At 39.9% G+C, this 12,498-nt stretch overlaps 1 protein-coding gene and 1 pseudogene across 5 annotated transcripts in view; one reads left to right on the plus strand and one right to left on the minus strand.

The window, feature by feature from the left end:
• LOC102483018 (NACHT, LRR and PYD domains-containing protein 3) overlaps positions 1–12,498 on the plus strand; it is a 57,500-nt gene that overhangs the window by 1,370 nt on the left and 43,632 nt on the right. Inside the window, exons 1-3 of one of the 5 annotated variants that reach the window (XM_006142824.3) lie at positions 304–387; positions 2,512–2,578; positions 9,867–9,895. The gene's annotated coding sequence lies outside the window, so the exon portion shown is untranslated. The other 4 variants (XM_014585699.2, XM_014585700.2, XM_006142823.3 and 1 more) reach the window with 4 other exon arrangements.
• On the minus strand, positions 5,832–6,679 carry LOC102488597 (heterogeneous nuclear ribonucleoprotein A1-like; annotated as a pseudogene).

Raw genomic sequence — 12,498 nt, forward strand, 5'->3', positions numbered from 1 at the left:
CCAGCAAATTCCTAGATGCCTAGCAAGCTGCTAGCTGGGGTCTTAGCTATGGCTGCCTTTGACATAGTTGGTAACCAAGTTTAAAGCCCAGTACTAAGGAAATAACCTAGCCTCCAGAATCCTGGAGTCAGACTAGACCAGCAGGGGTTTCCAGGTCTTCCCTAGACACCCTCCAAACTGTCCCCAGCCTAGTTTTTCTAGCCTCACTTTCCCTTCCCTTTCCCTGCCACTCCCCAAATGCCCCCCCCTTTCCAGCCCGGCCCCTCCCTCTGAGCCGCCTCCTCTGAGTCATTTCCCCTTCCCCGCCCCAAAGACCTTGGCTCTCCGTCGGAATCCCAACCCCGACGGCAGGAAGTAAAGGAAGGGCAAATTGGCTTTGAGAACCAGGTGAGCACTTCCCCCAGCAAGGATGAGAAAGAAATGCCTGCCCTCACCCCTCTGATACAAATAAGGGATGGGAAATCAAGCGAGTTCTCCAAGGCTGAGCAGTTGGCGTCCCCTGCCATCTGAAGATCCTGGTCGCCGAGCGTGAAAGGTGCCACGCCCCGCCCGGTGTCTCCAGGGATATGGGGAAGGAGCAGCGGCCCAGGCAGAAGGGCCAGCGGGGCTGTGGCACTGTGAGCTCAGTGCGTACGTATGGAGGTGTGTGGGGAGATGCAAGTCTGTGGTGCTTTGTACAGGTGCGGATATGGGGGTGTGCCTGTACTGACTTAGAACCATGTGTGTGGGGGGCTGTGTAACAGGAGTGTGCGTGGGATGCGTGCGTGCGAGGGGGTCCGTGCGTGGGGGTGCGTGCGTATGGGGTGCTGCGTGCGTGGGGGTGCGTGCGTGGAGGCGTGCGTGAGGGGGAGGGGAGAACGAAAGGGAAGGCTGACAGCCGGCATGAACAGGGATTGACACTGCCTGCACAGGACCGAGGTAAAGAGAAGCCAGAGAAGCCCTGGCTGACAGCTTGAAGTCATGATTCTTAAGCTCTTCTTTTTTGTTTGTGTGTGTGCTTGTTTGAGGCGGGCTGGGAGGGTGGACATGGACATGGACCCATTGAAAATCTGCAGGAAACTCTTGGCTGTGTCCTCAAAAATTATACCCAGGGTTTGTATGTAAGCATAGTAGGTTGGTGGACTAACAGACTGCCATCTGTAGACCCCAGATTAGAGTTTAAATGGGGGGAGAAGACCCAAATAGGTTACTTGGACGTTTGCCATTGTGTCTTTTAATTTTTATTATTTTTCTTTATTCATGATAAAGTGAATGAGAGAGAGCGAGGTGAGCACTCTCCACAGAGTCTGATTATGGAAAGATCTATCCCCTTCCTGTATGTAGTCCTCCAGCTCATTGGATCTTGGGCACTGGTTTTTTCAGACTGACTGGGCTAAGGATTCAAACCTTGGTTGCTATGTGGAATCCAACTTTTCTTGAGAATGGTATGAGTATTGCATGCAGAGGCCCTATTGTGTATTTCTATTCTGTTAGAGAAGAAATGGAACAGGTGACTGAGCTGTTGCCTAATCTTTCTGTGAGTCTGTTCTTGGCTTGGTGTGGGATGGAGCCTAGATGTGTTGCTCCTATGGTACAGCATGCCTTCAGAGTGAAGATTGTAAAATAGGATCACTTCCCAGAGTTAAGATTGCAAGAGAGTACCCCATGTCCTTCAAGATAAAGCCTGGTTACAATTCACTGAATTCAAGGTTCTTTTTTTTTTTTTTTTTTTTTTTTGAAAAAAAATAGACATTTTTGCTATAGGGCGGGTGTACCAGGGTGGGAGAGACAGAGAGACAGACAGAAAGCAAGAAATCACTCCCCAGGGAGGTATGGCCATGCCACAGTCCCTTCTCCTCCATCATCCTCTCAGGATCTTGGGCATGAACACACACTCCTGGTGTGAGGAGTTTAAGCCCCTGATCCTGCACTTGAACCATGGTCAACTATGTGAGAGTCTAGCTATGTAACCATTATTCTATCTGCTGGTCCCTCAAGGCTCCTTCTGAAGCCTGTCCTATGAAATCTCACCAGCCTCAGGTCTTGCAGGTCAGCTCCTTCCTTATTTGTTGCTAAGGTCAGAACATAGAGAATCCTAGTGTAATTTTTTTTCTCCAAGGATCTCAATGGCCTATTGGTAGTATGGGTAACCCGAGTCTTAGGTTGAGACTTTGTTGGCTAAGTAGCTAGAAGTTGATCAGCAGATTTGAGTTCTGATCCTCTCTTTATCATTAACTGTGTCACCTTAAACAATTTTTCTTATTTTCTTTTGCCTCACTTTCCTCATCTATAAAATGGGATGGTACTGTAGCTTATAGAGTACCTTTTGTATACCTATGTGTGTGTGTATATATATACACACATACACATATATATATGTTTGTTAATTATATATACACATATATGTATGTGTGTGCATATATATTGTATTATATATACACATATATATGTATATATGTGTGTGTGTATATATATATATATATATATATGTAATTATTAAACGACTGCTGATTTATTTTTGGTTTCTTATAGGCACACCTAGTTGTGTAATCCTCAGCTAAAGCCCACTGAGTCCATTCTGCGAAGTCACACACCTGAAGTAAGTGGGAATTATTTGCTATATTCATGTAGATAATGATTAGTCTACCATCAGCTCTCACTTGGATTGTTGTCTTGTTCTTCAAGCCTTCACACTTACCTGCTTCCCTCTTCTTCATTCCCCATGTCTCAGTCAGAGCTTTCTTTCCTTCTGAGACACAGAATAACCTGGTGTGGAGCACAGGCTTTGGAATTAGACAAATCTCCTTCAGATCTCAATTGTGCTGCCCCAGCACTTTCTAGCTGTGTAATGTTGCATAGATTACTTCCTTTTTTTAAGGATCCTTTTCTTTATCTATTAAAGTGGACAAGGGTGATATCTGTGAGGAGTTGCAGAGATAATGCATGTAGAATGGTCCAAAGTAACTGCTCAATAAATGGTAGAAGTGATACTACTAACAAAAGCATGGTTGAGGGCCAGCCCATGATATGTTGTTTAAGGCAGCTGGATCCCCACATGGTCAGCTGCATGGTTTAAATCTCAGACCTGGTGACTTGAAAAACACACCAGATATGTGTGCATGCATGCCCCAAATCCCAGGAGAATAGAGGAGAAGGAATTATGGCATGGCCATCGCCCCTGTAGGGGTGCTTTTTCATTTTCTCTCTCTCTCTCTTTCTTTCTGTCTTTCCAGCAAGCACATACAAACCTAACCCTAATAGTTTTAGGGTTAAATTTTTTGAACAGTTATATATTTTAAACAGTTATATATTTTAAAAGAGCCTGAAGTGATGCACCATGGCACATAGAGTGGATAGGGAGTGCCATGAGGTAATAATGAGCTGGACAGTGGAAGAAATCAAAGCATAACAGATTTTTTTTTTTTATGCTTGAGGGTGTGTACACATTTGAGAGAGAGAGGGCGGAGGAAGAGAGAGAGAGAGAAAGAGATAGAAAGCATCCATCTGGGGCCTGGTCTCTCCACAATAATTTTTTCCTCCATTTTTTTTTTTAATCCCACCAGGATACTGGGGCACAAGCACGCATGTCCGGCATGTTTTTTTCAAGCTGCCAGGGTTAAGATTTGAATGTAGTCAGCAATGTGGCACCCGGCTCTCTTTGCACAGTGCTTAACCACCGCATATGGGGTTGACCCAAAGTACAGGAGATTTTGATGAGAATAAGAAGTGGGCATGCTAAGAACCAAAAAATAAGAGGTAGGAGATTGTGGCCAGCAATTGTGGTAGTGGAGTTCAGAAATTCTAAAGTGGAGTGGCTCCATCTTCATAATGTGATCTAGGACACTAAGGTCTAGAAACGGTATGTGATGTGGCATGTGGTCAGAGGTTGTTGAAGTAGAGGAGATGAAGGGACAGTGAAGCTAGTGTGTTGGGTGACATCCATAGAAATCAATGTTGCTTATATGATGGCAGGGATTGGAATGGAGAGGAAATGGAGCTATTGCCAAAGTCTAAATCTATCCTGATTAATGGGAAACAATCATTTATTTCACAGGTATTTACTAAATTTTTACTAGATGTCAGGCTATAACAACATGGGCAAGGGTCATAATTTGATGGAGTTTAATAAGAGTGAGAACAGACATTGATAATCCTATCTATAGATACAGAACTGCAAACTATGATAAGAGCTTTGAAGGAAAAATAAGAGATCTCTAAGTGCTTATAACAGGAGAACCTGACCCAGTCTGGAAGGTCAGAGAAGGCTACCCTGAAGAAGTGATGAGAACTGAAGGATAGATTGGGATAGACGGAGGTAGATGATGGAAGGAGTGTCACAGGTAAAAAACAAAAACACAGCATGTGCAAAGGCCTGAAGCTAGAACATACACAGTGGATTTGAAGGACTGAAAGATACTCCTATGGCTAGAGCCAATCCAATGATCTCTAGCCATAGGAGAGAGTTGTGAGCTGATATCAGGCCCCCTTAAGGATTTTGGGCTTTATACTAGAAGCAGTAGGTATATTCCTATTAAAGGGCTTTAATTAAGTGAATAGCATGATCAAATTTCTCTGTATTTATGTGTTTTTTTCTTAAATAATGTATAAGTATATATTCATTATTTTACAAATCAAGCAGCACAGAATTTATAGGCTATATTTCAAAAGGCTAGTTTATGTATATGCTAGTGTGTGTGTATTACACCCACATATATGAAGTACACATGTATAATAGTAAATACATAAAATTATGTACACATATATAATACGTAAAAATGATATATACCATTTAAAAATTTTTGCTATAGAGTGTGTGTGTTCACTGGAGAGAGACAGCAGAGAGAGAGAGAGAAACTAAAAAAGCACCCCTGGTGGGGGGATGTCCAAACCTCAACCCCTTCTCCATTCTCCTTTTGGGATTTTAGGCATGCATGCACATGTTCCCAGCACGTTTTCAAGCCATCGGGTCCAGAACTTGAACCACACAGCTGGCCATGTGGGATTCAGCCACCTTAACCAACTCGCCATCCGCCGACCCCAATATGTACCATTTTACTGCTTAGATAATGTTTAAATTGGGACCAGCAGATGGCGTAATGGTTACATCGCTGGACTCCCATGTAGTTGACTGTAGTTCAAGTCTCAGACCTGAAGGTTTAAAATTCACACTGGGTGCATGTGCATGTGTGCCCAAGGTCCTGAGAGGAGACTGGAGGAGAAGGGATGATTTGTGTCTGTCTCTCGCTTGTCTCTCTGGCAAGTGCACATGCCCTATAGCAAAAAATCTCTCTAAAAAAAGGTTTAAATTTATAAATTATGTTTCCATATTTAGAGAAATATACCACGTTCTTGATGTGTGATGACTTATTTAATTGTTGCCCTATTGATGGACATTTACATTGTCTCTGTATATTAATTTTATAATGTGTCATTTTATAAATTTTTCATTTTTCTTTAATATTACATTTTGATTTTTAAAAATTACACATGGAGCACATGAGGAATCCATGAATTTTTTAAAAAGATACATTTATTCAGTGTCTTTATCAGACTGTTACATTTAGCAATCAATAGCATGGGTACAAAAAAATCTACATTAAAACCCTTCGTTGGAATGCTTTACACTTTCCACAGAACAGAAACTAAAATAACCTGTTATACAATTAGTCACAAACACAGTCCTTGTATTTTTTGCCCATACACATGAGTATTGTCTAAAACATGTCTTCTTTGTAGCAGCTAGGCCCTGCCACCACTGTGCTTGGCTGAGTTCACAAATCTGTTGTAACCTGTAGCTTCCCTGTCACTTCTCTGGCTCTCTCTCCTGCTAAGCTTTGTTTTCTGGCAGGTAATTAAAGCCTTCTGCCACTGCCATAGCTACTGCTGCTGCTGGAACCACCACAGCCACCTTGATTTCATGGTTTGGCAAAGTATTGGCCTTCAACACCATAAGGGCCAGAGCTTCTGCCTCCCAAATTTCTACCCTTCATGGGTCCAAAATTTGAAAACTGTTTGTTGTAATTGCCAAAATCATAGCTTTTACCACCTCCAAAATTGCTTCCATCATTACCAAATCTATCATAGCCATCGCAACTTCCACCGTATCCACCACCACCATGGCTACCACCAAAGCCACCACAACCACTGAAGTTTCCTCCACAACCAAAGTTGTCATTACCAACAAAACTACCTCCACTACCGCCACCTAAGTTTCCAGAAACACTTTGACCTTTTGGGTTGGAGGAAGCACAAGCCATCTCTTGTTTGGACAGGGCTTTCCTTACTTCACAGTTGTGGTCATTCACATTATGGTATTTCTGAATAACAGAGTCATGATCATCACAGGTTACAAAAGTGAAGTCCCTCTTCTTATCATTGCCTCGGTCAGTCATGATTTCAATCACTTCAATTTCCCATACTGCTCAAAATAATTTCTTTGGTGATGTTCTTCAGTGTCTTCTTTAACACCACCAACAAAGATCTTTTTCACGGTTACATGGGCACCTAGTCTTTGAGAACCTTCTCTTGAGTTAGCCCTCTTTAGTTTCACAACTCTTCCATCTACCCTGTGGGGCTTTGCATTCATGGCTGTACCCACCTCCTCCATAGTGGCCCCTGAAGTGCTTGGTGTTTGGGTATCACAGTACCACACAGTCCGCGAGCGCTTCCCATTGCTCAAAATGCCTCCTTGGGTTTTCATTGGTTGTTTCAAAACTCAACCCTCCAATAAAGAGTTTCCACAGCTGTTCTGGTTTTTTAGGAGACTCCAACTTAGACATGACTGCAGTGAGAAGAGAGACTTGAATATGCTTTCCCAATGGTGTTCACAGGCAGAAAGGTGAACTTTTTCTAAAGAGGTTTTTTGCCTTAGGGTCCATGCACTCTAAGAGAAAGACAGACAGTGAGAGGGAAAGTGAGAAGTCACCTCCCCTGGGGGGGTGAGGGGGATGGCCATGCTGCAATCCCTTCTCCTCCATTCTCCTCCTGGGATCTTGGGTATGCAGTCACACACACCCTGTGTGAGTTCCAAGTCAATGGGTCTGGGACTTGAACTGTGGTCAGTCATGTGAGAGTCTAGTGACATAACTGCTATGCCATTTGCAGGTCCCTCCGTGAATATTTTTAATAGAAATTTGTAATAATGAGAGTAAATGCTCATATAGTCATTAGTCTACCACATGTATCATTCTGAGTGTTTTAAATAGATCAGAACATTTATTCATTGAAACATTCCATGAGATTAGTACTGTTGGTTTTCCCATTTTACAGATCTTGAAATTGGTATTTAGTTTTTCCATTTTACTGATGGAAATACTGAGTCACAAAGCAGTCAGGTAACTTGCACAAGGTCACACAGCTGATGATTGCTGGAGCTGTATTTTTTTAAAAAAAAGTTTATTTCTTCTGAGAAAGGAGAGAAAGAAAGGGAGAAAGAGAGAAACAGGCACCCTCAACAGGATCTCATGCTGCAATCCTCTCCCCAGCCTTCTCAGCCAGGATCATAGACACAAGGCTGACCTGGAATCAAACCCTGATCTTCCATATGGATCCAGCTGTGTGTTACTGCTGTGCCGTTGCGCCTTACCCAAAGTTGTGCTCTTAATCACCTCATTATCTTTCTTCATCCCTACCCCAATCTAATGCTCCACCCCACAGTTGTTATTAATTTTAGTTGCAACTCTATCTACCTATATATAAATGCATGCAAAGTATTTAGTTTTGTTCGTTTGTTTGTTTGGTTTGCTTTATTATTAATAGGTTGATACTGTGTTAACCTGCAATAATTTTTTTTCATATCACAGTTTGTCTTCGACTTTTTCCATGTATGTATTCTTTAATTAGTCAATGATATGTAAATATTTTTGTGGTGAAATATGAATATGAAATGTGGGGGACCAGCAGTTAGCGTAATGGCTATGTCAGTGGACTCCTACATAGTTGACCGCGGTTAGAGTACCAGACCCAGTGGCTTAAACTCACGCCAGAGTGTATGCATGCGTGCCCAAGATCCCGAGAGAAGAATGGAGGAGAAGGGATTGTGGCATGGCCACCCTCCCTGGGGGGTGATTTCTGGCTTTCTGTCTCTCTGTCTCTCTCTCTGGCTTTCTGGTGGGCGCAAGTGCCCTATAGCAAAAAAACAAAAACAAAACAAAACAAAAAAAAAACAAACAAAAAAAAACAAAAACACCAAAAAAAAAACCCAAAAAACCCTCTCCAGAAAAAGAAGGAAAAAAAAATGCACAGGTATGGAGGGAGTAAAGCTTGAAACTTGCATTTTCTGCTTCTGTTTGCCATCCTATCAAAGGAAAAAAAACCCACTCCCAAAACAACCAACTGTCAACAGTTTTGGGAGGTATCCTTACAGTACCCTTTTTATGCATTTTGTAAGAATAAATAAGTACTTACACATATATGTTATTTTTAGGTAATGAGATTCATATGTAATGAGATTCATCTTTCATATTGTTATGCAGCCTTTTAATTTCTCATTTATTGATTTAATTTCACATGTGACACATGAATACACCTTTCATTTTATAATTATCATGGGTGTATAAGAAAGATTTCTTTTGTATATAATCTTGTATTCAATAACTTAACTGAATTCTATTTTCCTTCTGATAGTTTTTCATTGGTTTTATTAGATTTTCTAGATAGGAAAACAGATTATGTGCAAAGATGAATAATTTTGTCTCTGTCTTCAACCTGTGTACTGTATTGTGTATTTTTCTTGGCTCAATGAATTAGCTAGAACGTCCCGTATGATATTGAATAAGATAAATGATATCAGACATTTTTGTCTTTTTTATTGTTATTATATTAAATTGACACATAATTACACATATTTATGGAATGTGATGTGATATTTTGATACATGTATCCAAAGTGTAATGAGGTAATCAGGGTAATTATCAGATATCTGTCGTCTCAATCATTAATTACTTCTTTGTGTTGGAAACATTCTAAATCCTTTCTTCTAGTTTTTTTTTTAATGTACAGTACATTATTTAAAAAATTATTTATTTAATTTTATTTATTTTTATTTTTTGAATTTTTGCTATAGGGCACCTGCACTCACCAGAGAAGAACAGAGTGAGAGAGAGAGAGAGAGAGGAGAGAGAGAGGGAGAGAGTGAGAAAGCAAGCTGCTAGGTCTAGGACTGAACCCTGGTTGGCCATGTAAGAGTTCAGCGGTTTAACCAGCACTCCACCTGCAGGCCCCCCAGATTGTTGTCATGTATCGTCATCCTGAAGTGTTACTGAACTCAAATTTGTTCCTCCTGTCTAGCTGTCATTTAATATCTGTTAATCAGCCAATCTCCCTCTCCCACCTACCTTTTCCAGCTTCTAGTAACTAGGATTCTGCTCTTTATTTCCATGAGATAACATTTTTAGCTTCCACATATGAGAAAGAACATGTACTATTTCTCCTTCTATGCCTGGCTTATTTCAGTTAACATAATGTCCTCCAGACCCATCCATGTTGCCACAAATGACAAGATTTTATTTTATTTTTGTAAGAATAGTGTATATTTATTACATATTCATTTGTGTATATATACTATATTTTCTTTATTCAGTCGTGTGTTGATGGATGCTTAGATTGATTTCATTTATTGTGTATTGTGAATAGTATTGCAGTAAATATGGGAGTGCAGATATCTCTTCAACATACTGATTTTCTTTCCTTTGGATATACAGCCAGTAGTGCGATTGCTGGATCATATGATAGTTCTACTTTTAGTTTGTTGAGGACCTTCTATACTGTTTCTCAAAGTATTTTTACGAATTTACATCCCACCAATAGAATATAAAGGTTCTCTTTGCTCTACATCCTCACCAGCATTTGTTGATTTTTGTCTTCTTCTTCTTTTTTTAATGTAATAGCCATTCCCAAAACTATGAGACTACTAGAGGTAAGTAGGGGAAATGCTTAAGGGCACTGTTATACAGAAAAATTTTATGAAAAAATCCTCAAAAGCATAGACAACAAAATCAAAAATAGTCTGATATCCAACTGAAGAGTTTCCACACAGCAAAGGAAACAATCATCAGAGTGAGAAGAAAAAACAACAGAATGAAAGAAAATATTCACCAATTCATCTAATATCCAGAATACACAAGGAACTCAAACAACTGAACAACAAAATTCCCCCAAATTATCCTATTGAAAAATAGACAAATCATCTGAACAGACATTTCTCAGAAGATGACATAAATGGGGGCCAGAAGATGGTATAGAGGTTAAGGCGACTGAGCAGTTCAAGTCTAAGACCCAGTGGCTTGAAAAACACACTAGCCATGTGTGCATGAGTGTCCAAAATCCTGAGAGTTGAATGGAGGAAAAGGGGTTTTGGTGTGGCCATCTTCCCTGGAGGGTGATTTCTCACTCCCCCTCCCCTTCCTGCTCTCTCTGGCAAATGTACACACCCTATAGGAAACTAAAAAATTAAAAATTAAAAAAAGACACAAATGACCAGTAAGTATATGAAAGAAATGCTCAGTTGGGATGTCCCTGTAATGAAGTGGTTAAGTACTGCAGACAGAAGGTCAAAAGGCCAGATACTCCTAGCCCACCAAGGTATGAGTCTCAGCCCTGGCAGCTTGAGAAAACACAACAGGTGTGCACACACAACACCCAGGATTCTGAAAGAATGAAGAATTAGAGGAAGGAGGATTGCACTGCGATCAGGTTCTATTGCTGGGTGGGTGCTTTCTCTCTCTCTTTCTCTTGTAAGCATGCACATGCCCACTGGCATTTTAAAAATGTTCAGGCCAGCCAGTGGCATGGTGCTTAAGGTGGCTGGATACCATGTGACTGACTTTATAATTCATGTCCCAGAACCGATGGTTTGAAAAACACATCAGGTGCATGTGCTTGAATGCCCAAAAATCCCAAAATGAGAACTGGAGAGACATGGCTGTAGTTTGACCATGCACTATGGGGTGTGCTTTCTCACTTTCTTTTTCTCTTTTTTCCTCTCTTGCTCTGTCTGTATCCAGTGAGTGTACGTGTCCTCTAACAAATTAAAAAAGAAAAATGCTCAGCATTGCTATTCACCAGAGAAACGAAACTCAAAACCACAATGAGATTTCAGTCAGGCATCCTTATCTTATCCCCTCTCCATTTTAATAGGAATGCTTCTACAATTTCATTAAGTATTAGGTTTACTGTAGGTTTCTGGCTGTTATCCTTTATTGTTAAATTGGTATTTTTTTAACTCTTACCTTTTTGAGACTTTCTAAAAATAATCATGGTTGTAAAATTTTATTAATTGCTTTTTTATCTCTAAGTTGGACATACAACTCTTTTCCCTTTACATTGTTAATGCACTGAATTGCATTGATAGCTTAAAAAAAGCCATTTCTGTTATGAAAAATTTCAACTATACACAATGATCAAATGTACAATAACCTCTTACCTACCTGTAACTCAGTCTCAGTAGCCATTAATATTTTGTCATATTTGTTTCAACTATCTCCGTTCCTACTTTCATGCTGGAAAATTTAAGCTAATCATGAACAACATATGAATTTATTCTTAAATATTTCAGTATGCATAACAAAAAGATTATAATAAAAGGACATGTTATTATATTACCACAAAGCCATTGTCACATTGATACCCAGTGAATATTCAGATTTTTCTAATTATTTAAAAAATGTTTTTCCATTGAGGTTTGTTGGAATCAGAATCCAACAAAGATCAATTTACCATATTAGGTTATAGCTCTTAAATTTATTTAAGAATTTTAAAAAGCAAAAACCAAACATTAGCTCTTTCCTTTTACTTCAGTGCCATTGGCTTGTTGAAGAAACCTGGCATTTGTTATGTAGTCTCTCCCACATTCTGGATTGAGCTGATTACTTTCTTGAGGTGTTGTCATACTGATTTGTGTATTGCTTGTATTTCTTGTAGACTGGAGGTAAAATTTAAAGACTTGATTAGTTTCAGTTCTTTTTTTTAACTTTATTTATTTATGTCATCAATGAGCAAAAGCAAGAGAGAGAGAGACACAGGGAGACAGCACTCTCAGCAGGCTCCACCCCAGCTCTAAACAACTGCAGATCATGGACACACTCATGCCTGGCATACTCAGGGAAATCTCTAGACAAGAACCCAGGATTCTTCAACGTGGATCTGCCTCACAAAGCTGTGTTATACTGTGCCACCAGTTCAAGTTTCTTTTATTTTTATTTGGCAAGAATAATTCATAGTGATACTATATACGTCCTATTATATAATGTCTGAGTGCCTCGTTTTCAGTCATACTACAAGTGGGTTGAGGTAATAGCCTGAGCCCTTCTTTGTAACATTCTCTATCATCTTTTAACCCAATGTCTTTACCATTCCTTTGATAACTGTTATTTGATCAGTTATTTCATTAGGGGTTCCAAAGTAATTATTTTCTAATTCTGCCTTTATTTTGAGATCTTTTAGCTAGAATTCCTCTGTCAGAACTATGCCTCATATGCTAGGGTTATTTGGTAAGCCTAAAATAAGATTTTGTAGAAAAGA

Source organism: Tupaia chinensis, unplaced genomic scaffold, assembly GCF_000334495.1.
Source record: "Tupaia chinensis unplaced genomic scaffold, TupChi_1.0 Scaffold000082_1, whole genome shotgun sequence".
Lineage (NCBI taxonomy): Eukaryota > Metazoa > Chordata > Mammalia > Scandentia > Tupaiidae > Tupaia > Tupaia belangeri.